We start from the raw sequence: 27,732 nt of genomic DNA on the forward strand, positions 1-27,732 counted from the left end.
GAAATCTAGGACACAAATCAGTAAGACTAGAACAAACATTTTCCTGTGTTTATAAATGTACAGATGGATGCAGCCATTCATCTTTATTTCTCCATAATCTGAATAGAAAGAAAGAAAATGAGATGAAAAGCATCTCACCACGATGCAGAAGGAATGAGCTGGAACTACATTCTGGATGTCTGAGGCCTGATTAGCAGCACCATCCCTGCAGGATCCAGGCAGGTAGGAAAAAGAGTAAAAAGGTCTGGCCTGTTTGCTTCTCTCACTAGGCCAAGTGGGGTGGCATGTACTAGGTCAACACTTGAGGTGGTCAGATTTCTCTGGTGGACACTGGGGGAGATTTCCTCCTGTGCTTGAGGTTGATGGGTAAGGTTGCTTGCTGATGCTGTGTCCTGTAGAAGTGAGAGGCTACCCAACATCAACTTATTGCGTCCCCACCGTCCTCAGTGTACCTGAGTATGCATGAAGAAGTAGAGCATTTACAAAAAACACACAAATCATGCCAGAAGGCTGTCTCAGTGATGGCACTTCTCAGCTGCCTGTCATCCCATTGAAGGGGAATAAATTGGCCATCTGACTGGGAAAGGTCTGATAATCAGCAGGCAGTTGGGAATAAAGTGTGAGAAAATTAGATGAAATGACTATGTCTTTTGGTTGTTCTTTACTAATACTACATTTCAGGGTCACTCAAATGATGAAAAGGAGGAAATGTGGTATTGGGTTATTTACCATTGGCAAAATGATGGGTATAGCCTAGTTCTAGGTTTTCATTTCTAGATTTTATGTATCTCTTTCCTTGCAGCAAGAGGTTCTCTGGTTCGATTCTCAGCTGGGTTGCCTTCATTGTGGAGTCTGCATGCCCTGCGTGTGTTTGGGTGGGTTTCCTGTGGGTGATCTGGTTTCTTCTCATGATCCAAAGACATGTAGTAGGTGGATTGGACACTCTAAGCTGACCATAGGTGTGAGTGTGCATGTCAGTGTGTGGGATAGATGAACAGCTGTGGCGGTGCTAGCTACCTGGCAGTTTGAACATTGGCTCTAGTTGATTCTCACTGTTGAGGTCAGACCCTGACCCCATGTGTAAAAATGGGGAAAGGATTTGTGGATGGATAGGTGGATTTATAGATGACAACACTAAAGAAAGATGTCATACAATTTTCAAGATCCTATGCTGCCTCCATGATGTAAAGATCTGAAATCCAAGGTCCTAGCTCACATGGCTTGAGATCAGTTAGTGATATTGGTGCTAGAGGAGGTGAAGAGAGAGGGTGATAAGAGGTGGTTTGATCCACATCAGTGCTAACATCTATCAGAGGATTAGCAATGCATATAGGACTATGGATTGGGGTCATGTACATTGTCCTACTAAGCTAATTATGGTGGCTGTCCTAGAGGGACACACAGTTAAGGCATTGTAGGGCTTTTTGGTAACAAGAAGGTACATGTCTACTACCAAGGAGTTGAGGATCACAATATAAATGCCCCGACCTCTGTATCTTGGATGAGATACTTCCAGGCATAGGGGTTGCTGGATACTTCCCTAACCTGTTGACATTTACAAATGATTTTTCCATGAAACATAGAATACCTTAGACTGGGGGTGAGGGGATTAATCCAGACCCTCTGACCTTTGAGTGAGGTGATAATTGTCTGGAATTCCTGCTGAAGAAAAGATGTAGGAAAAAGAAACAGCCTCCATAACTGCCTGGATGGCAGCCCCTTCCACTTAGCTGTCAGCCTGTTAGCTATCTTTGAGAGCCTGTTTTAGCACGGAGGTGCACAGGCTCGAGACGTGTTTGGTGGAGAATAGAGAGAGGAAACAGCACCTAGATAAAAAATCAGGATGATGGTACATTTTGTAAGTCTCAGCATCCTTAACATGCTATATCTACTTATTTTTCTTGAAACTGTGCAAATGTTGGGATGAAGCATATTTTTGGTACATTATATCTCTCTCTCTCTGTTACACACACACACACACACACACACACACACACACACACACACACACACACACGCACACGCACACACACACACGCACACACACACACACACACACTGTTTTGGCCTTCAATATATTAACAGCCCTATCTGTTACTACTACAGTTATTTCACACATAATAAGAGCTGCATTCAGATGATGCACTAATCAGCAAGGAATTATATATTTTTTTAAACTACTGGCATTAAGTATGAAGAAGGCGCACTGCAGTAACACTTAAAGAATATTATAGAACTGACATAAGTAAAGCATGTACAAAATCAACCTAAGTGGATATACAGGCCCACCCTACCATGTATGGATTCATACTCCAGCTCTTCATCTCATGATTCAGCCATCCGCTAAGAAATTAATCTAATTGAAATATTACCTAAAGGGAGCAATGACATGTTATTGCGGAGTTTGTCACTGACTAGTAAGGATTTGGAATGAATTGTCTGCTAAATAATTTAATATGACTGGTTTTATATTTGTGGTTCTGTCAATTAGAAGTCTGATTCAACAAATGGATCTTTTTTGTTTATTTGCTTTGTACTAATTATTGAATTTGTTTATGCTTTTAAGTGTTGTATTCTCTAATATATGTTTACAATTATTTGATGAATTATGCTTTTCAGACTTTTGCTGTTCATTCGGTTTTTGTAAAATATGTATTGTTGCTTTGTACCTTGTCCATGTCTGAAAAATGTCTTTTGGACATTTGATTTATACAACATAATACATTAGTGTAATTATGCAATTTGGATCCATCTATGCATGCAGCTTTTATCATTGTCAACATAATGCACAAGTGAATAACAGAAAGCCAATGCAGAAAACAGGAATGATGCAGAAAATGTAGATGTTAGCTTTTTCATTAAATCTGCATCATTGTTGCAGCATCTTTACAGCTTACTAAGTACTTAAATAATGATTGCCAAAAAAGTAAGTGGTGTGTGTGTGTGTGTGTGTGTGTGTGTGTGTGTGTGTGTGTGTGTGTGTGTGTGTGTGTTTAGCTATTCCTAGGTTATCCAGCGCCCCATACAGTTCCCTGATCTGGTGCCCTCTCAGCTCTTAAGTTGAAGAGAAAACAAACAAATGTAAAAGCTCATCTTTTCTGAAATTGTAGTAAACTGCTTGCTAGAGTCAGAATACCACACACACAGTATTTCAGCCACGACCGTAAATTAAATATTGTCATTCCTTTGTCAATGATGGCATTGCATTACTACACCATTGGTATCAGCCAGTCGTGCAACCTAGCACCTTGTACCTGGGACAGACTCCACCCTTGCCCCATCCTATCTCCGTGTGTGTCTGTGTGTGGATGTGCATGTGTGCGTTTTTGTGTGGGGATGTTATTTAAGCAACAATTTAACCTTAAAGGCTTGCAGTAAAACTGCCACACTGGTAGATATCAGTTTCATTTTGTTGTCTGTCAGAAAGTTAGCAAAAAATTGTAAGCCCAAAATATCAATTTGTCTCATGTTCTCAGTTTGCCTACATACCTATACTTGTACATAGTATTCATCTTCTGTAATCTCCAACCCATATGTGTTTCATATACCTATTTGTTAATGTCCGAAGTACTCCACAGAGCTTCCTCTAAATGTGCATATGTTTGTTTTGATTTGTATTCATGTGAAATGTCTAGAACATTTAAACCCTGTAGAAAGTTCCATACTATGAGTATCACTCCCTGTCTATGCAGGGTCATGTAAATAACTTTTCATTAGTTTACTAATTTGGATCATAGATTATACCTGTGTTGCATCTTCAGTTATATTCTGTACAGGAAATAGTTAAATGAATTTACTGTACATATTGCTTATAGTAATTAAGTAATTTCAGAAATACAGATTGCAGGAGTGCTTTGAACATGATTAACAGTAAACTAGGCCCATAACAGCTGAGATAAGCTGCACAATGTGGGGAGCATTACATAGTAACAAGCAGTTTATCTGTGTTTTCTCATAATCTTCTGTGATCCTGCAGCTATCACCCCCTGAAATTATTCTGGCGTAAACCGGGTCTTGAATGGTTATTACAGGAGGTGCTATCTAACCAGTGCTGTCCTTGGTTGTGCTGCCATGTGTGTGTGTGTGTGTGTGTGTGTGTGTAGCAGATCTGTATAGTATTCAGTTGTTGCTGTGAAAATAAGAATACATTGAATTTATTGTTGTATTATTACATTCTACATATTGTTGCCAAACCACTGTAAATTCGCTTTTGAAATCAAAATGTATTTTCCAAATTACTGTACAAATTTTCTTTGACACCTGTGCCTAACAACATATAGATGTAAAATCGTTTGCCTACAGAGCCAATCCCGTTAACAGATGACAGTAACATTTGTGCCTGCTAGTTCATTGAAATTTAATATTGTGCTCTCCTGTTCTCATAGGATACTAGTTTTTGTCATTCATAGATATGGTTAGAGTTATAATCTTACTATAACTTGCACATAAATGCCACCTTAATCACCAAGCCATATTGTGTACAGAAAATACTTGGTCTGGCAGTTAGTGCAGAGGACTAAACCCCTGACTTGTTAATGAGCTGTGTCATATGCCAAGGGTACAGAGTTTGAAGTTTTCCACCTTTTATCTATTGAGTGACCTTGAACAAGTTACTTGCTTTGGATTGCTTAGGAGTTTGGCCTAGGCTCCTTTAATGGTCTTCTTGATTACATGCCTAGCAACTACCTATGAACCTTATGTGGCCATTATCTGTTCAACCTATTTAGCCAATAAGAACGTTAAGTCCACTTTTACTTCCTTTTATAGCCAGCCTTTTAGCATGTGGTATTATTATACATTATGGATCAATTGCCTAATGCTTACTGATAACCACCCACTACTAGATCAGTATGATTAAATTTGTAGGAGGTGTAAAATAAATGCTTACACAACCTGGATGTTACCTCCTCACCCAGACAAATTATTATTACTCTTCATAGAAGATCACCATTACATTTGCATGTACTCATCAAGCTTGCACATGTTGAGGTTGTTAAGAAATGAATTCCTGAAGAATCCTAGAATCACAAAAAACAAGCCTCAGGCCAGTACCATATCATCACCATTCTCACCCAGCACAAACAATATAATGTCATTTACTATAAGGACTCACAGGGTTGCAGACCTTAGATTGGGCACTTGTACATGCACATAGAAACTTCTTTGTGAATACATTTTAGTCACGCAGATTCTACTTTCACCAGGCTGGATAATAAAAGCATGACACTGAGTTATCTTTCTAGTGCCAGGATCTCTTGTTACAAGGCCTCTAAAATCCAGGTCAGCTACAAGTGATCACATGCTAGTAGTTTGACAGACGTACTCACTGCCACTTGCTCTAAATGACAAGTGCACTAACCCCCACTATCTTAACCCTGCTTAATTATCTAGTCCTTCCATCACCTGACGTTAATGAACTGCATAGCCCTACCCATTTCCTTAGTCTAACCTTAAACCTTACACTTTGTCTCTAACCCAAACATAAGTCCTTGTTCCCTAACCATAATATTCCCTTCTTATATAGCTAGGTTTTTAGGTCCCTAGTAGTCATTAGCCTAGTATACACCTATGAACTACGTAAACTATTACTGCTTAAAACCTAAGCTAAAAACTACTTAAACCTAAATTCTCTGATCACTCCTTAAACTAAAATTTCACTGTCTCTCCCTAACCCTAAATTTCCCAGTTGCTGCCTAACCTTAAAACTTCAATCCCCCATCTCTAATCCTAAAGTCCCTGATTGGAACTCTACTCCATCTCTCTAACCCTATATTCCTCGATGGGACCCTAAACCTAAATCCCCTGCCTGATTATTGCCTCTAAAGCCAAACTTTCACTCCCTCCTGATACCTGCCATACTTACATTGTTCAAAATCATCTGCAAGTATGGTTAGGGCATGCAGAAGCTTCTCCCTCTACATACTGCACCTGATCTCATGTTTGAGCATGAGAAATAACACACTTTGAGTGCTTCAGAGTGAGAATGATATCCAGATTGAAAGAAAAGATTGTGTTTAATTCTGGCTAGGTAACTGGTGTCATGCCGAAGGGGGTGGGCGTCAGTATGTATCCGCTTGAAATGAGATGATTGATGGACCTACTTGTTTCACAAGTGATGGACTATACCTTTCTTGTCATGGCATTTGCATTCTAGTCAAAAGCTCTGCTACCCCATAGTGCCCTTTTTAGGCAAAGTTCACCTTCTGGGCATCCTAATGTAGCAAAAGAACACTTGAGTAGATCCCCTTCCTGACCATATCAAAGTTAATCTACTCATTGCTAAAAGTTTATATAATAAATTTCCTGAGTTCAAGGCCCTTCTTACACTTGAAAGCTTCCATATTTCTTTTATAAACAGAGGCATTATTTTACTGTGACTATAGGACTCTCTACTAGAGGTGAGCACCTATTGGAGTATCGGTATTTGTTAAAGTCCATATTCTGGCAAGACTGATTCAACATGACCCCACAAATAGAACTTATTAAAGTCCAAATGACTCAAAGCAAGATAAATGACTACTTCATAGCCTGCTAGAGATCACCATCATGATGAACATGAACATTTTTTAAATGTGCTATTTGAATTTTCAAAACCAGAAAAGACATCCTGCACCACCCTAAAAATCAACTGAGAAGCAATTGGGTCTGATGAAGTCCATATATATGTATATACACCCACAAAGAGAGTGGGCAAAAGTGCTGAACATATTTCTGGATTACCATTTTTATTAAAAAGTCCTTATTGGACTTGGGTTCTATTTTCTTCCATACCATTCTACATTTTTGCCTTCCCCATACGTTGCAATCCTTTTATGATTGACAGTTTCAATTATTCAGATATTAATTGGAAGACATATATCATTAATGGTAAGCAGGTCCAATGGTTCATTGGTGTAAAAAATGCAAATTACTTGAAACAAATAGTTAACTTACCCACCGGGGGTCTTAATATTCTGGGCCTTGTCATAACTAACATATCCACTTTTGTACCGCCCTATTGCATGCACATCTCTGGTCAAATCCACTCATAAAGCAGTGGTAGTGTCTGTTGAAACCTCATCTCTCTTTAATCCGGAGATCTTCCTGATGATATTTCGTATGTGCTTAATTGATTCATGTACTCCTTAGAATGCCTTAAATCTGAAATATACTTGATGATTATTGTATAATCTGCAATATACCTTCCAAAATAGTCTGTTTCTTGATTATTATAATACAGATTTTTGTGTTTGCCTGCTGTCTTCCTTTTGAGAAAGGGCATTGACCAGCATGATTCTCCTAGTTAACAAACTGTGATTTTATTTATTTACTTTTAAACACCTACTTACTCAACACTTCTGACTTTAAGGGCTTTCAAACTACTAAAACTTAATGATGAACCTTTTGAAATTATACTACACTACCTTTGCCCCTAATCAGGTGCCACATTTACCTCTGCGTTTACTCAGAATAAGATATATAGACCAAGAAGACCCTAATAGGACCAAATATAATGCAGATTAAAAAACTAAATCACCTTAGTTGTCTACTTACAAAAACAAACCTCAATAAAAGAAAGTACTAAATACCTACAAAAATTGCAATCATCCCTCCTAAATAAATCAGTAAAGAAGTAAAAATAATTGAGGAAAGATACATTTCAACTGTCCAGATTTTTGCCTCATATTTTCGGTCTGTTCCTCATAGAATTTCTGGTTTTATAACAAATCATTTTGCACTGAAATCACTAAATGACATATACTTGAGTTTCAAACTTTATATCTTTCAAAAAATGCGCGCTGACATAAATCCTGTTATTTTAGCATCTTTCTTGGTTTATAAAGTCAAAAAAGTAAACTATTGTCATTTAGAACTACACAATTGTAGCTTAAAAGAAATTTCGTGCATCAGCTCAATTCTTCAGATTACAAAGGAAAGTGAAACAGCACATACAAGTAGAGGAATAAATATAAATAAACACAAGAAAGAGTAGACACATTTGCCAACATTCATTAATGAAAAGACTAACCTCCTCTGAGGTAAATAAACTACCCAATTTAAAGTGATACAAAACGAAGTACAGATTGAAATTGAGTAATATTTAAAATGTCTCCGTATTTTGGACCTTTAATCCCCCACGATTTTACGCTTTGTCCAGATTTTTTGTGCTAAGAGGTTTAGAGGTACAAGGAAAAAATAGCAGACAAGATTACCTCCCTTTGCTGGCTTTTTCAACAAACTTAAGGGCAGTGGAATAAACCTATATATTGTAAGTTAGATAGGAAACTGGTTGGCAGAGAGAATACATATAGTTAAAATAGATGGCACCACTTCATGCCACCTCAGAAAGTAAAAAACTAACCAGTGGAACCCCCTCTAATTCAGCACCTACATCTCTGACTTTCAAACAATAAACTGAACCTATGGCTTACTAAATTTGTTGTTGTTTGCTAGGTATTGTTGTCCACTCATCTTCCCATACCACTTTGCTGCTCCTTGGTTTAGAACTTCCAAATAGCTTGTTTTAAGAAAACACAAAACTGAATGCTAAAAAAAAGTATTATTACATTTTAAAACTAATGCTTAGATAGCACACCTCTCCAAACCGATTCAGTCAATACAGATCTTGGTACATTCATAGAAAATTGCATGTCCTTTGACCACCATGTCGAAACAGTAGTCATAAATACTTCTATCTGGGCATCTCATCTAGATCCATAGAAGTTATCATTCCTCACTAGTCATCCATTAGCAGACAAGCTATTGACTACAGTGCTCCCTTTGGCAAATATTTGAGTAGATATTTGCACAACACGAAAGACCTCAGAGGTTGCTAACTAAAATTACAGCATTGGCCAAATTAATAGAAGTAGAAGTATTGACAAATAATGGAAATGTCTTAGTTTCTTTAGTGATTTTCAGTCTGGCTTTTCAGACATTCACAAAATTATTTCAATTTGCTAATTCTTTAAGAAAAAGCTGTTTAGCACAAAATTACTACGTTACTTACCTAATTAAAGAGAAATTATTTCATAATGACAAGGCTCCATAGTCTTAAAAATGGGTAAATTGGCTGACTTAATGCCACAAATGTGTGCAAAAGTTGAGATTCTGCTCAAATAAGGTGTTCCTTGATCAGAAATCATCAAGAAGGTCAGAGTTGGCCATCTGTCTGATGACTTCAGAAGGAACTGAATACTGGTGAAGGGTTGTCACCCAGATGCTCTGGCAAATGTGGTCACAGAAGGTCCACAACTCTTTGGGATAATTCATATCGGAGAATGCTGTAACAATTGCATAGCATCCAGTAGACAGCTGCATGGGATGATGGAACAACAGGGTGTTACAGTGAGTTTCAGAACTGTTTGATGTTGACTTCTGGATGCTGGACTTCGAGCTTGCAGACTTCAGACGAAACAGAAATTGTCCAACCAAATGAAGACAAAAAGACTGCACTGGGTGAAAGAGTTTCAAAAGTGGTCAGAAGAAGATTGAGAACAGGTTGTTTTCAGTGAAAAGAACATAATAGTGTTCAGATCAGCAAGTACAATATGTCACATGACAATCGGAAGAGTAGATGAACAATTGTATCATTCAGGGCATCAAGCAACCCACTCAGGTGATGGTGTAGAGCATTATGAGCATCTTCAGAACAGGTCAGCTCTACATTGTTCAGGGAAACATGAAGCAGGAACAGTACAGAACTGTACTAGCACAATTACTGCTTCCTTAGCTGTGTGACTGGGCAAAGAAGAAGATATTTACCTGGACAGGGGACTTTATCTTCATGCATGATGGTGTCCCCTGTCCCAAAGGTCGATAACTGATAAGTTTCCTTGAGGTCCATGCTATTGAAGTATTACCATGGCCAGGTAACAGCCCAGATATGAATACAATAGAGAACTTGTGGGCTATTCTGGTCAGAGATGAAGAAAAAGGCCCTAACAAACAAGCAGCAACTGACTGAATAACTCATTGGGCTTGGCTTGGGCATGCAATGCTTCTATGACTGATCATTGCCATGACTTGTTCATTCTGTGCATCAAAGAGTTAAATTCTGGACAATGACCTAAAGGTCATTCACAAAATATTAGAACATTTTCTCATATAACATGAATTATATTGTTTGTCATTTCATGTACTCGCATTGAGTTATATGGTGGAACAACAATAAAAACAATAAAACCACAGATTTGTATTAATTTGGCCAGCCCTGTATCACTGATCTGAAACAGTCTTGAATCCATATTACTCACGTGAATCCACATTGCTGTAGTCTGTGTTTTATAGACTTGTCCATGGAGATTTATATTTAACATTTAAACCAATAAAGAACCCCACCTTTATCACCTATACCTTCACAAAGCTAACAGTGCCAGGAACACCCATACTACAGATTTAAATCTTCACCAACAAACAGGATATGTTGGCATGATATAGCCATCACTTAATGCTTACCTCATCTCTGGAATAAAATACCTATTCATACTAAATTGAGTGAAACCCTCACTACCTTTAAAATACACTTGGATAACTAGATGGTGTATTCAGAGTCGTTCCAGTCATACCTTTTATTGTTATCATGGAGGCAAGAGGTAGCATATAGGGATTAGTCCTGACAAGATAAGACCTGAATGGTCCTTGAACTTGTCTGCCTTGTAGATCCTATAAAGAGATTGACACTATGCAGGTATGTATCTTAGGTACTCCTATTTTTAGTTTCCATCTATGCATGAAAGAAATGTTTGCAAGCATAACTACCTCTGTATCTGTTAGTGTGTTTATTCTTCATTTTATTGTACTCCACTATGTACTTCTAGGATTTCTCTGCAGGACTCCACTTAAAAAGAACTTCACCCAGTTGGTCTAACCCAATATTCAAATGCAATAAATAAATCACCCTTTCCACATCCATGTTACTGACCCGCTAGCTTGGTTCTAGAGGCTGCATAAGTTTCACGTCTGTCAGTAAGACAATGGACTACAAATGCCATTGGAGAGGTGTACTTTTTGAAATGGACATGTCTAAGCCTTACTCCTTAATCTTTACTTCAAAGTATTTGCTAGTACATGCACAACTGCAAACCAAAATTGAGAAGCACAGCACAAAAATGAGCAGTTGTTGCTTCATTTACATTTATAAAACTTGGGTTTATTGAATTACATCTAAGAGACTTTTCGTCTAATAACATTTAAACATTTCAGTCTAAAGCATATTTTAGTCAAAACATAAACACCCAGAGCCATTTAGGTTAAGATAAACTACTATTATCACTGCTGTTTGACTAATTTTTGACAGAAAAATTGCTCTTTATCTCTATTGATCCTTTGAACTGTTCTATTTCTAAATTGCCTTGCAGAAGGTCAATTTAGCCAGGGACTTAGTTTGTTGTTGAATTGTACTTGAGAGTCCTTTTTGCAGTGCTTTTACATTAGGAAGTTCAGGATCATCCATCTTATGACAGAAGGTATTTGCATGGTCTCTCTGAGTTGGGGAGCACCCCAGAAAAGCTCAACTTGTAGTTGTTTATTGGCCAGAGGGCACAGGAGTTAGATTATAATTTTTTTCTGTTTGCTGTAAATTGGGTACATTTATATGGAGCTGCTCACTGGTGCAGTGGCAGTTTTCAATGCCCTGTACTGGGCAATCACTTAAGACAGTAAAATTAACCTATTTGGACTGTGAGTTAATCTTATAACAGCTAGTTTACATGTTGAACAGCACTAATACCATATCCTAACACTATTCAACTCTAGTCCCTAACCATAAGGACCATCCTAGGAAACCTCTTTAAAATCCAGTCCTCGAACCCTAACAGCCCATGCTAATACATATCCAGACAATATGGGCATGCAATTTCCAAATGTCTCCATATCCAGCTTGGTAGATCTGGTCATCCTGAGACAAAGTAGAAATTGTTTCATGTTCACTGACAACCTTTTAATCTTTAAAGAACCTAACACAGTAGGTGAGAGATGTACATGCACAATTTCCTTGGAGGCAAAACGTTTGCCTACAAACAAGGTTGTCAAGAACACACAGTACATTAACTACACATAGTGCCCACCACACACATAGACCATCTTATGCCGAGTCAGTAAAAAAACAACCTTCCCAAACCTCAAAGAGCTCCTAAGGCTGCTGACAGCAATGCCTATCCTCAGCTATCTAAAGCATACAAAAGAAGCAACACCAAACACCACATATATGCCTTGACCCTATGGACCCCTGAAAACAAAGCCCATAAGGCAAGCAACAATTTACCCAGGATCCTTGTCATAGAGGACTTCACTGTATAATACACAGATACCCCACTCACTAGACTGAACAAGGAGGAGAATGCTCATTGCACCATAGGTACCAGTATGTTATCATAGTCCATGTGGGCGTAAATGACTGACACCTACCTCAGTGGACTATATGAAGAGATACATTATGTACCTCTCTGATAATGAGTCTCAGGCTGTTATGTGGCTTGCACTGAGCAGCATTTTACCTCCACCAAGGAAGATGATGCAGTATGAATAAAAAAAAAAAATTGACTTTAACTGGCTTAATTTCTGGGGGATTCAATATCTCTCAGCCTGGGTGGACATAGTCAACGGACCACATTTCTTTGCCAGATATGGCCTATGCCTGTTACTCCCAGGCGTTTGGATTTTGGCTAAAATTTTATCCACCCCTTAGAGCCTTTTTTTAAGAAATGCCAAAGTGACAAAGCAACTGACATATCAAGTAAAACCCAAAGGAAACTGAGGGCATTACTGCTCAGTGCTAAGAGCTTTAACTCCACACCCTACAAGCTGTCTTTATTCTGATGAATATAGACATCCGTGCCATTGCTGACACATGGTTTAAAGCCACAAAAAGTACTCTGGCAGTGCAAAGCTACTGTGCCTGCCACACATACAGGGACCAAAGGTGGAGGTGTCATGATCTACAATAGCAACAAGCATACTTCAGTATGATTTATTTGCATGTAATTTTGAATCATGTAATTTATTTTTGCATTTAATTGTAGTTTGAGATACTTTCATGTGATGAGGCTCTGTATTAGAGTGAAAGCACTTGCAAAGTATTAAAATTTATATACATACAACAAGGGGTGCCGAAAAGTTCTAAGCCTGACCAACTTTCTAAATTCTGAGCATTATTTTGTCTTTATGACTGAAAAGAGGATTATTTAATTTTGTAATTTGCATAATCATAATGCTATTTTTTGATATTGTTTCATATCATTGATTGAACCATATGAATGAAAAGTGTGGAACTCCAGAACCATCATGAAATTCACTTTCCTGCAGAAGAAAACTCCAAAGGAAATCCATGAATGTATGATGCAAACATTGCGTGACACGTGCCCTTCTTACACAGCTGTGAAGAAGTGCTGTGAAAACTTTCAACTTGAATATTTCAAGACTGAAGATGCAGCAAGGTTTGGGAAGCCTAAACTGTGTCAACTCCTTTAATTGCTGACCATGTCCATAACCTGATTTTGGCAGATCAGCGAATATCTGCTAAAACAATTGCTGAGACACTACAGATATCCAAGGAATGTGTTGGATTTATAATATATGAGCAGCTGGGTATGCAGAAGCTGTCAAACAAGTGGGTGCCCAAATGTTTGAATGATGATGAGAAAAGATGTTGAGTGGACATTTCCAAGTTGATTTTGCAGCATTTTTGTCAGGCTGGTGCTAACTTTTTTAACAGCTAGTTACTATTGATGAAACATGGTTACATCTCTATGATCCTGAAACAAAACAACAGTCCATGCAATGGCGTGCACTCAGGTTCACCAAGACCAAAAAAGTTTAAGACCCAAAAATTAGCAGGAAAGGTTATGGCCACAGTGCTTTGGGATCAGGAAGGTATTGTAACGACTGAGTCTTCCAATAGTCAATCAGTTAATGCAGAATACTACTGTAACTTGCTGTGCCAATTAAAGGAGGCATTGAAAAAAAGGAAAAGGGAAGCTGCAGAAAGTTCTCTTTTTGCAAGACAATGCGCCTGTTCACAAGTCTGGCAAAACAATGGATGTTTTGACAAACCTGGGGGTTTAAGTGCATAGGCTATTCACCCTACTCACCAGATTTTGCTCCATCTGTTTCCTGTTTCCAAACCTTAAAAAGAGTTTGAAAGGGTAGCAATATTCAAATAATTTGGAGGTGATTACAGCAGTGGAGCAGTATTTCAGTGACCAGACTTCATACTTTTTTGGCAGGGTTTCAGAAACTTCAGACATAATGTGCCAAGTGTGTTGAACTTCAAGGAGAATATGTTGAGTAACTATAAAGTTTCATGGCTCAATGTCCTTCCCTTCTTGGTCAGGCATAGAACTTTTCAGCACCCCCTCGTACTCTGAGATCACACTATAGTAGGGAAAAAGTGCAAACTTCCAAATGTTGGTTGACTGCCTCCTTTCCCTGGGTAAATTGTCAGTTTTGTGAGGAGTCATTTAAATGAAGATAAGTTGTCATCTCACTCTTCATTTTCAGTTAAGTGGGTTTTCTTTTATTTGAAGTAGGCCCATACATACATACACACACACACATATATATATATATATATATATATATATATGTATGTATATTTGTTTTTTGCAGTTCTCGTGTTTGCTCTTCTAGTTTTTACAACCGAGTTTCTGTCTTTGGAAGCCTTTTTTTTTTTTTTTTTTTTTTTTACAATACTTCAAGGTTGGTTAAACAGGATGATACCCTGGAGTTCATCCACATGCAAATCACCTTAGATAGAGTCCCTTACCATATCTTAGCAAACTACAGGTTACCATCTGTGTCTCTAGAATCTGACAACTCTTATCTAGGCCTACTGGAGGCAGTCTCCATCCAGTCACACACTATTCATGGGAGACTTTAATTACCCCTGAGTAAACTGAGAAACATACACTGCTTCTAACTTGCAGGTGCAGTGTTTTCTGGACTTTATTAACACAAACACCCTTGATCAGAGGTTCAAACATAATGTGCCTTCTACTTACCAATATGGGAGAGCACTGCACCCCCCCCCCCCCCCACACACACACACACACACCGTGTCACATTGTCACTGCTGAGTTTGGATCAGAAAGCTGTCTCATTCGAAATAGAAATCAACTTGGAAAACCCAGCAAAACCTGTTACAGTCAGAAACTATTCTAAAGCAAACTATATCCTATTAAGCAACAGTTTATCAAAATTCAGTGCCCTGCTGAATCCAGAGTTCACAACAGCTTGTGCAGAATTATTCATAAAAACGCTGAAACACTACAAACATGTAAACAGCTGCATAGAGGTTGCTGTGCTTACCAGAACAAGGCCGAAAACAATTATGAGGTCAAGATAGCTTCTCAGGCTAAAGACAACCACAAGGCCTTTTACAGCCATGTCCAAAACCTCAAAGGTAACATGTAACAGTGTGTAGAACTGGTAGTAAATGGTGCCACCTTCACTGAGAAGAGTGACATAATGGATCTGCTGGCTGATAAATTCAGGTCAAACTTTACCCCCCCCCCACTTCCCCCACCACTCTTGTGAAATCCTGACCAGAATACCCCCCGCCCAACTAATAGCATGAAGCAGGTCATAGCGGATCTCACTAAGGCTAAAAACAGACTCAGTGGGGTCTGACAGTTTCCCGCTCTGCTTCCTAAATAGCCTGAAACATGACCTATTAGGATCACTTGAGTCACTTTTCAACTGCAGCCTCAGAACAAGCTACTTACTGAGCAAATGGAGGATGGCAACGATTATCCCCCTTCATAAGGGTGGACCATCAACCGACCCCTGAAACAACAGATACATTAGTCTGGTTAGTCTAATATGCAAAGCCATGAATAAATTACCATGGAAATGATTGACAAAGTGCTTGGCAACCTACAAACTCTAGACTCATGCCAGTTTGGTTTTGGCAAAGGAAGGTCATCCTAACTTAACCTGTTAGACATCTTTGAGAAGATAAAGGCAATGGATGAAGGGAAAACCGTGCATACCACCTAACTAGAGCTGGCTAAGGCATTCCAACACAGTATGCCACTCAAATAATGTGTGCAAACTTCTTGAGCTATGCATAAATCCCTACACAACTTGCTGGATTGACTGCTGGCTGATAGGACCCAAGAAGTCAGGATTGGTGAGACCACCTCTACTAAGAGGGAGGTCACTAGTGGAGTACCTCAAGGCTCCATGCTGGGCCCACTCCTGTTTGGCATCTACTTCTTGGAGGACAAGGCAAAAGTTAAGAGCCTCTGGGCTCACCAAGATCACGCATGACTGCAAATTGGGAGCTATCATTAATTCTCCCTTTGACACTAACATCCTGCAAGAGGGTCTAATATAGACAAATGACTGGATCCAAAGCCACAGATTAAAACTCAGTGCAGAGAAATGCATTATAGTGCCTTTTGGGAAAATGTGTACCCAGGCAAATTACTTCATTGATAAGTCATCCCTAAGAGTTGACAAAGTAGTTAGAGACTGGGAACATATTTAGACAGCAATCTAGCCACTGGCTAACACATAGCCAAGGTAGAAAGAAAACTATTCTATGTAGCCCATCTTTTAAGTAAGGGGTATGGCATCCAGGTCCAGAGAAGTTATAGTACTACTCTACTCATCCCTTATCAGAGCCATCATTGAGTACAATGCCCCCTTTGGCATATACCCACCAAAGCATATGCAACAGATGGAATGTCCACAGAGTTTCCTCACCAAAATAATCCAGTGTATTAATACACTATCTTATACAGATTGCATGAGAGCTTTGTCTCTATACTCAGTCATCTACAGGTTGTTGAGAGGCAATCTGTGTTTGGCATATAATGTAGATCCAGACCTGGTGGAGCATTTGCACATCTGCAAAACAAGCAGCACCAGAAACATTAGATCCAGGGATTTGAACTTTGCTTGAAACATAAATGGAATATTCTAGCAAAACAGATTTGTGACTCGAAAGATTCCCATGCTCTGGAACAGGCAGCCCATCCATGTGAAACACAGTCCATCCTTAACCCTATTCAAATGTAATCTTTACCACTGGATGGGAAATCACAAATTCATCCCCAGCTTGCCCCCATGTCTCTTACAGACATAGTCTGGCAGTAAACATTCCCTAACATACCACCCCACATAAAATTTTAGCAACTTCCATACAAACATACTTCCCAATCAAGATATAAACATTGTAAGGGGACAGAAATGCATTCAGTTGCATGGCTAAGCTTATAAAGGCCTTGGTAGTTAACCTGGTATATACCTATGAAATTCTGAACCTATGAAATAAAAAATAACTTAAACTCCCCAACTAAACCTGTAACAGTTTGGAACTATTTTAAAGCAAACCACATCTTACTGATAGTTTGTCAAAATGTAATGCCTCTTCTGAACCCTGGTTTCACAGCAACCTATGCAGAGTTATTCACAGAAACCCTGTACAAACATGTGAATGGGTGTATAGAGGCTGCTGTACCAGAGGTAATCCCATAACAAACACCAAAAGCAAACCACTCTAGTGGAATCCCAACCTTAACCGGGTACATAACAGGAAAAAGTCATGGACAAAATCAGGAGGAGCTACTCTCATAAAGGCAAGAGCTCATTGATTAAACCAAACAAGAAAGTAAGAGGATTAATAAAGTCCAATAAGGCCATCTACAAGGTTAGGATAGCCTCTCTGACTATGAACACCACAAGGCCTTATTCAGCTGCATCCAAAACCTTAATGGTAACACAAAGCAGTGTGCTGAATTGGTGGTAAATGGCACCACCTTCACTGAGCAAATCTTCTAGCTGACAAATTAAGCTCAAACTTTACTCCACACTTCCCACTTCTACCCTCTGTGAAACCCCTTCTAGCACACTCCCCCAACTATTTGCAGAGAACTTACCAAGGCCAAACACATTGCATCAGTGAACCCCTAGAATATTCCAAGTTGCTACATAACATAGATTAAAACATGACCTTGCAGTACCACATGAGGCAATGTTCAACTACAGTATCAAAACAAATCATTTACCAAGTAAATGGAGGACTGTAATGGTCATCCTTCTTCATAAGGGTGAGCCATCAACTAACCACAGAAACTAGAGACTCATCAGTTTGACAAGACTAATATGCAAAGTCTTGGAATAAACTATCAGAGAAATGATCCATAAGGACATTGGCAACCTACAGACACTGGACCTACCTCAATTTGGCTTTGTAAAGGGAAGTTTTGCCTACCTGCTAGTAAACTTCTTTGAGAGGGTCATCAAGGCATTGGATGTGGGGAAGATGGTTCATACTGCCTACCTTGACCTGGTTAAGGTATTGTATTTGATCCCCCACTTGGGTATTGTTGAAAAACTCACTGAACTAGACATAACTCATTGGATTTCTAGCTGGCTCACAGATATGACACAAGAAGTCAGGACTGGTGAGACCCCTTCCACAAAGAAACCAGTCACCAGTAGAGTACTTCAGGGATCTGTCCTGGGCCTGCTCCTGTTTGGCATCTACTTCCTGGAAGTCAAAGTTAATGTCAAGGACCTCTGGCTTACTAAGTTCACAGATGACTGTAAATTGGAAGCTATTATAGATTCCTTCCATGATACTGACATCCTGAAAGTGGGCCTAACACAGACAAATGACGGGTGTCAAAGCCATGGTTTAAAACTCAATTCCAATAAGTGCATTATAGTGCCATTTGGGAAAATGTCCACAAATGCCAATTGCTCCATCGATAAAACACTCCTAAGAGTTGACTCGGCAATTATGGATCTTGGAACATATGTTGACAGTAATCTGGCCTTCGACCAACATGTAGCCAAAACAGAAAGTCATTCTATGCTACCCAACTTATAAGTAAGGGTATGGCATTGAGGTCCAAGGAAGTTGTAGTACAATTTTACTTGGCCCTTATCAGACCCATTATTGAGTACAATGCTCCCTTTAGCATGTAAGTGACCAGGTATTTGCAGCAGTTGGAATGCTCACAGATGTTTCTCACTAGGTGAATTCCAAGGTATTGACACATTGTCCTATACAAATTGTCTTAAGGCCATATCTCTATACTCAGTCTCCTACAGATTGCTGAGAGATGATTTATGCCTGGTATATAAGGCATCCTTAGATCCAACCCAGATGGATCTTTTGCATATCCACAGAATGAACAGCAGTAGAAACAGTAGATCCAAAGACTTAAACTTTTGCCTGTGACATAAATAGAACATGCTGGATAGACTGATATGAGTCTCAAAAGACCCCCATGCTATGGAATAGGCTTTCCGTTCATCTGAAGCAGAGTTCATCAGTGACCACTTTCTTTTTTTTCTCAAATATTTTTATTAAAGTTTTAACAATGAGAAAAATTATAACATTTAATATATGTATAGAAATTAGGTAATTAAATATGCTCTCTATTACCAAAACAAAACTATTTACAGAGATATCTACTCTACAGTAAAAATTCTAAAAATTCTCAAGAATTAGCATTTATTAAACTGTTAGCAACCATTTATTTAGCAGTTCTTTATATTTCATCCAAGAGTTGCATGAAGTGGTGATTCTGGTTGCTCTTGTCTTGATTATAAGCTCTAAATGGCAAACAGCTGAAATGTTTATAAATTCTTTCAAGACTGGAATAGATTCATTTTTCCAATTCTTGTTGGCAACTTTTGCTATTGTTAACATCTCCATAAAGTGAGTAGTTTATTCTTTTTACACAAGCAGGTACTGGTGTATTGAATAAAATTAGTGATTTAGTTAAGATAAATTTATCATTTAATAAAGCCTATAAAAATATTATCCAAGAATAGTTTAAGAACATTACAATCAAAGAACATATGCTGCCAATCAGCTTTAACATTTAACTTGTATCTCCATCATCCTACTTTTTTAAACATTCATTACTCCACATGGAGTTGAATTAAAGTTATGTGCATGAATTCCCAAGAGAATAATCTCCATTTTAATGAGGAAGTAGTTTGTTTTGAAGATAACATAATTTTTTTTATCATTTTTACTTGAATAGTTATTTATGAGTTTGAAATAATCCCAGTAGCTTTCATTGTAACATTGTTATATTTTTGACCACTTTGTACATTTTGGCTAAAAGTTCTTTCCCAAGTATATTCTGATGTCTCAAAATAATTAAAAATATCTATGAGCTTAGGAACAGAATTTCTTAATGCTGGTTGCATTAATTTAATTTTATATTCTACTGATTGTCTACAGTTTTCAATATCTAACCACATTTCCTTACATAAATCAATTTTTGTTATATACTCTACAGATTGCAATTTTTCTCAATCCATCAGCTGAAACCAGTATATCAAAATGTTCTCCTTAAATATAATCATTGTAGATAAATTAAATGTACAAATATTATTTTGAATATATGCTATAGGAAACAGAAAAAAACATACTTTGTATTCTGGGTTCTTGTAAATAAAATTTCTGAAAGTGGTCATTATCATGGAAATATAAGAAGAATTGATTGGTTTTGACTGTCTAAGAAATAGTATTTTAACAACCAGTGAAGGTTATTTTTTAATATATGATGCTGTAAATTTATCAGATGGTTGGATTTTAACCAAATGCTTTTTTGTATTTCTTTCCATTTGGCACTATAATTATTATTTAACCAGAGAGAGATTGCCTTAATGATTAAGAATGATATTTTTATCATCAATCTGGTAAACCAATACAACCAAAAGACTAATCTCTTATGTTGTGATTTAAAGCTAATCTAGGTTTATTGGGTGCCAAAGAAATCTCAGGATTAGGAAATTAAACTATTTTATATTTTTAGAAGGAGGAAGAGAAATAAATTGTATTATGTATAATTGTTTGGTAAATTTATTTTAATTAATGAAAGTCTCTCTTCCTTAATGGAATTTATAATGGTTAAACTATTAAATTTAACAATTGTTATATTTTAATGTTATCTGTTAAAGTTATCCTTAAATAGCTAATGTTTTTGTCTTGTACAATATATTTAGAAAATATTTTTCCATATCATAAGTGTTAGACTTTATAGGTATTTTTTTTTTTCATTGAAACTAAGTTTAGATTTCCTCTGAATATTTTTATTGCACTAAATACAGCATTATCAGAATGGTTATCATTTAAACTCAAAATGATGTCATCAGCAAACAATTGTATTTTGGAATTTAAATTATTTATCTGTATGCCTTTGATATCTAAGTTCAATCTTGTATAATTTGCAAGTGGTTCCATAATTATAGAAAAGAGCAGTGGAGACAATGGGCAAACCTGCTTATTTCCATTAGAAATCTCTTAGAAATCAAAACGTATTCTGAAATATATGAACCTATTTTTTGTGTAAGCAAAGGAAATTTCATAAAAAAGATTAATAAGTTGTAAGAAATTATTTGAAAAATTATATTCCTCTAAGACTAAGAAAAGCTATTTCCAGTTAACTAAATCAAAAGCACTATTAATGACTAAACTTATTAATGTTAAGTTATCTTTTGTGCTATTATAATCAATTGCAGTTAATATATTTTAAGGTTATTATAAGTATTCCTGTTTATTATGACTCTAGTTTGATCATTATTAATCAAAAATGGAAGAAATTGTTGAATTCTGCTAACATGAATAACAATAAATATTTGATAATCAATATTTAATAGTGAGATTGGCCCATAAGAAGAACAATATGCTGGATTTTTATCAGCTTTTAAGATCAGAGAAAAGATTATGTATTTCCATGATGGTGGAACCTTTTTTAGACCCTTAACTATTGAAAAAACTTTGAACAAGATACTTAAAGCTTCTTTATGCATATGTTTATACAATTCCAGTAGTATGCCATCATTACCAGAAGCTTTATTGGATTTTAGTTTATAATTTGATTTGATTTGTAAGTTCAGACATTATTAATTGATCGTCTGTCAATTGATTTCATCTGACCCTCAGATAATTTATTTTTAGTATGGTTTCTATTGAAAGTTTTAATTACTTCTTGTGAATCCATTGTTGGATTATGTTAATTTTATTAAAATGAGTTCTAAATACTATTAAGATGTCTTCTATTTCAGTAACCTTTTTTTTAACCATTAGGATAATATATTTATTTATTGTGATTAGATTTAATAAGCATTTTTGATCTAGAAGTTAATTTATTCATTAATTTTGGATTTCTAGAATGATTAATCTTTTCAAAATTTATCATAGTTTTATGATTTACGATTTCTAAATATTTATTTTGTCAATTATTAATTTATTTTGTCAGGTTATCATTTCCTTTTTGACTATCTAGTCTTAACTTATCATTTTTTCCTTGCAAATCTATCAAGTTCTTGTCCCACTGCTTTTTCTTTAGAGCATGCCAACTCATAACTTTACCATATAAAGATGCTTTTAATACATCCTATAAATAGCTCTCTGCTATATCTTCTGTGTAATTAATGTCAATAAAGGTCTTAATTTCTTTATTGAAGAATTCTTTAAAATCATTTAAGTTGTTATATAAGCAAGTACCCTTTTAATGGGAATATTATTATTAAAATGTAACATAACATGTAAATAGTATGTTATTGTGGTCAGAAAGCAGACAAAATATTTCTTTAACCTACCTAGTGTAGGGTTAAATCATTAAAACATATACTCTATTCTTGATTGTGATTCGTGTTTACATGAGAAGTGAATACAAAAAGGATTCTGGGTCAGAAAATGTGTTAATATTTTTAATTTGAAATAAACCTATGACATTTATTAATGCTTTTGCTAAGTATGGTATTGTTCAATTTCTGATAGTATTAGAATCTTCATCTTTCAATATACAATTAAAATTTCCTGCCAGTATAATGCTGCTTTTTGAGAGTTGAATAATCTGATCTAATTGGCATTTAACAATTTCCTATACTGGGTATCCAATGCACATTAATATGGGTGCATATTTTTCTTTTGACTTCTATAGCTACTGAACAAACATCCCTTTGTCATTACTGTATGTATTTATAATATTGGGTGAATGTATACAATTTTTCCACAAAATAGCTACCTCTTTTTTTTCTGATTATAATGAGAGCTAGCTCACACAGTGTAATATTTCGTATTAAGTGTGTCTATGTCTTCTTGTAACAAATGTGTTTCTTGTAAAAAAAAAAAAAAATCTGGGAAGTAAACTTTAGAAACCTGTTTAAGCTACCCCTGTTGCAACCATTATTTCATCCCTTAATATTGAAGGGAATGCAGTTTAAATATGACATATAGTAGTCAAGACAAAGATACAAATAATATCACAATAATTCCAAAATGTAATTAATAAACTACACATAGCAATCTTGAACCACCTGTGACAATTATAAACATACTAAAATTGAGATTATTAACTATGTGCATAATGAAAATGATAGTAGACTTCAATAAAAGACAAAATGTTTGCACAAAAAATTAAACATAAAGTTATTTTATCCTTCTTTCCCCTCATGGCGTCTAACAGTCCTAGTATGAATAGTGACTCTATCCAAACATTACTACCCATCAACAGGAGTTAAGTCCAATACCCCTCTGCTACATTAGAAATTAAAAAAAACATTGAAAAAAGCAATCAATAAAAAACATCTCACTCTAAAAACACTATGAACACTTTAAATGTTCTCTATATTCTAAAAACAATTTTTACTTAAATAATGTCTATATGCTGTTATGGTGGAATGATAAAAAAGCCTTAGGTGGTATGCAGCATAAAATGGAAGAAAGAGAGAAATGAACTAAGTAGTCAAATCTTTAGATCTCAATACATGAACATATTATATCTAAGCCATAACATTCATGTACAAGCCATTTGTCAAATATAAATTAAGAAAATAAAAGAAAATATTCATTGTTGTCAGGGTGTTAGGTTACAAACAGTTTGTGATATCATTCTCACAGTGTGAATCAAAACTGAACAGTGGAATATAAAACTAAAAAAATAAGCACTTGGAATCGTTCAACATATTAACTTTTGGAATTACATAGCTCATTCCTGCCTATCAGCCTGGCAGCAGTGATCCTTGTTTCATATCATCATCCCCGTGACTGCATGTATTGCAGCTCTGCTCCAGCTATAAGGAAGTATGAGTATGTAGGTAACATACTGGTGATAGTATAGAATACCATTTTAGTAAACAACCTCAGCATTTCTGTAAAGTATACTTTATTGCGCTATTCATATAGGAAGTTTGCAATGCTGTGTCTCTTTACATTAATGTATAAACCAAATGGTGGCTAACTCATGCTACAATCTGAAATAATACTACAACATCCCCCATCTTTTATATTGCTGTTCATGCTTAGACTGATGAGCTGCACTCCATGCCTTGAAAGGTCCTCCACATCACCTAGGCAGCGTGACATTTCCGTATGGTATATTTGGTTGGGGTCACATGGCTGAAATGACATTCAGCTGCAGTGAAATATGTCTTTTTGTGAATTCCCTGTGGGTAAGGAGACGAATGCTGTGCCATGCCCACAACTTCAGTAGTAAAATGGGGTCTATAGTAGAACATCGAAGGTTCAAAACTTCGAATGTTCTAATATTGAGCCCTATTCAGCGAACGTTGACAACATCGAACATGCAGAACAGCAAATTTTTTCCTAGGGAAAAAATTTGCTGTTCCAAAACACACACACAACACAAGCATACCAAACACACAGCAATCCACACACATACACCTAAAATCTTACATTTAACCCTACACTAAACTGTACGTACACCACTAACTACTTACCTTAACCCAAACCCTAACCCTAAGGTCCGTCACTATCGCACACTCACCTCACCTGCACCCTAACCCAAACTTATCTAACCTGCCCTAACCCTCACGTCCACACAATTGCACACATACCTAACCCGCGCCCTAACCCTAACTCACCTAACCTGCCCTAACCCTCACGTCCACACAATCGCACACATACCTAACCTGTGCCCTAACCCATGCCCAGTCGCACACTTACCTGAACCTGACCTGTAACTTTCCACCACAGCACTGAAAATAGCAAAGCAACAGAAACGGGCAACTGAATTCTTTCCCTAAGAAAAAATTTGGTTTTCTGTAGCTTCGCTATTTTCAGGGTTCGCTGAATAGGGGTCAATATTAGAACATTTGAAGTTTTGAAACTTTGATGTTCGAATATAGACCCATAAAATGCAGAGGGGGAAAATAATGTCAGTGGCCCCTAAGGCAACATGAGACAGCAGGCAGCATGGCAGGCATCAGTAGCAAGCTGGCCAGTGGACATATCAGTGGCAGTAAAACTGCAGTGCAAAATGGGCAGTGCCTTTAAAATTGGTGTGTGTGAACTACTACCCCCTTTCACAGTATCTGAAGAACATTACCTAAAATGCACACTGTAGTCTAAATGTAACTACAATAGCATGCAGGATATTATCTATGCTTTAGCACACTTCTACATGTTGTAGTTACATAAGCATGTACTGTATACAGAACACAACACTCATTAGTTATTCTCCTCCACGCACTTAGTTATTAAAGCTGTGGGCAAAGCAATGTGTGCTTCCCTTTGCCCACAGGGAATTCACAAAAAGTCATAATTCTCTGCAGCTGAATGTTAATGCAAGCATCAAAACTGCCCACTTCCCTGTGATTGAAAGCTGGAAGCTCATTGTGATCTCAATCACTAAGCTGGTATACAAGTTTACACTTGACCTTGGTAGGCAATTGAACTGAATTCTACCTACCAAAAAGAAAAAAAAAAGACAACCTCCAAGGTACAACAACATAAAGTAAGTGTTTGAGCTCTAGGCATTCAGATTTGAAAGATTCTGTTATTGCACTTTAGATTTAACGCAGACTGTCATTTTTTTCCCATTCCTATATCCCATAACTACAGGAGCCACAACCTATCAAGACAAGCACACTCACTCTCCATGCTAAAGACAGCCACAACAATAAAACACCACGACTTCCACTAATAAACAATGTGAGAAAATAACCACAAATATAGATGGAGAAAATAAACAATTCATGAAAGAAACAAGAGCAATCTTATGTGTTAAATCTAAACCCACACCCCACAAACTCTCATCAAGCAAACAAGATCAACCAAAGATAAATGAACTGACCAGGAGTTCTCAGAGTACAAACACTATACATAAAAGTCTGAAAACACACAAACAACAACAACACTGTCCTGTAAGCCCATCTCCCTACAAAAGGTCCACAACTACAAGCAAAAACACGTCCCACCACAAAAAATGATTTTAGTCCCTAGACAAAATACCAGCAATATATAATAGATAAGCTATTTCTAAAAGTTGAGATATAGCTTTAGGCATAAAAAGTAACTAAGCTAAACTAATTTACTAAATTACTCTATGAATATTTGTTAGGTTAAAATTAAAACAGTAACTTTACAAGAAAAGTAACTTGCAAGCTAAGTAATTACTAATGAAATAGTAATAATAAAAGGATTAATCAAAAAGCTATATATGTGATTATTATAAGAAGGTATAAGATATTTATTGAAGTTAAGTATCCAATTAAATAGAAAAGAAAGAAAAAGAAAGAAGAAAAAAACGTAATTATCTTAATGAAGAGTACACCCAAGTTTCCTTCTTTGCCTATAGGACTATTTAAAGAACATGTGTTTTTTTAATGGAAAAAAATAATATAATTGCATATTAAGGTTAACTAGCATTAAACAAATTAGAGAGTCAGTCACTTTTCTTTTAATTTATTTTTCTTTTCACTAATTTTCCAGCAATTTCTTTTGGGTAGCCTTTTCAGGATGTTGTTATTCCAATCCATGTCTTCAATTTGATCCATTTATTTTTGGATTTCAGGAATGTCATAAAAAAGCAAGTGAAATTTAATCTGTTTTTTCGTAAGTTTACGGGTAGAAAGCATTTTCTCTTAGACATCACAGCAGCAGAATAATCATTGTCAAATCTTATTTTATCTTCTATCTTAATAGGAGATTTTGACAAATCTATTTTAAGGATTAATATTGATCTTGTGATGAAAAAAATCTCAAAATAGTAAATCTCAGTGGAGGATTTTTTTTTTTTTTTGAGGAGGAGGTAACCAAGGATCTTTGTGTTCTTTCTATACCATACAACATAGCTGCAGGCAAATCAAGAATCTTAGGGAGCCAGGATATTAAAACATTTGTCATGCTTCCCCCTTCTGTTTTTTTCAGCGGACCAAAGATATGGATGTTGTTTCTCTGATACCTGTTTTCCAGATCTTCCATTTTGTTCAAGAGTAGAGTATTTTGCTTCAGTAAGAATTCAATATTTTCATTTTCAGTCTCCATTCCATGTCATTGAAGGCATCCTCTTTTCCAGATATTTGAGTTTTCTACTGTTGTAATGACTCATGTCAGATGTTCCATCTGTTTGAGCATTTTTCTTTAAAGTTATCTAGTTTTTATCCATTTTGCCCATTTTCAAAGAATGTTCTTGTATGTTAGTAAGAACAGACTGAAGCTCATTTTTCAATGAAAAGTCCTGTGAGCTTGTTTTTGTGACTCCTTTTAAGATTATGAGTGAAGATAATTTCCAATCATAAATTTGACAGGAAAATAATAATATATACAAAGTAATGTTGCTATCCTTCAAAATGAGTTATAATAGTAATATCTACTTAGAAAAATCAGTTAGGATAACTTGGAAATATAATTTCCCATCAGAAATAAAAAGAATAGCAGAGCAGGAAAAATCTGCTGTCAGCCTCTCAGCATCCTAGCCCTGACTCCCACTCCAGACCCTTTTCAAATGTGAATTGACCATTGGATGGGAAATT

This window comes from Protopterus annectens, chromosome 14.part0 (genome assembly GCF_019279795.1).
Source record: "Protopterus annectens isolate FY-2018-M chromosome 14.part0, PAN1.0, whole genome shotgun sequence".
Lineage (NCBI taxonomy): Eukaryota > Metazoa > Chordata > Ceratodontiformes > Protopteridae > Protopterus > Protopterus annectens.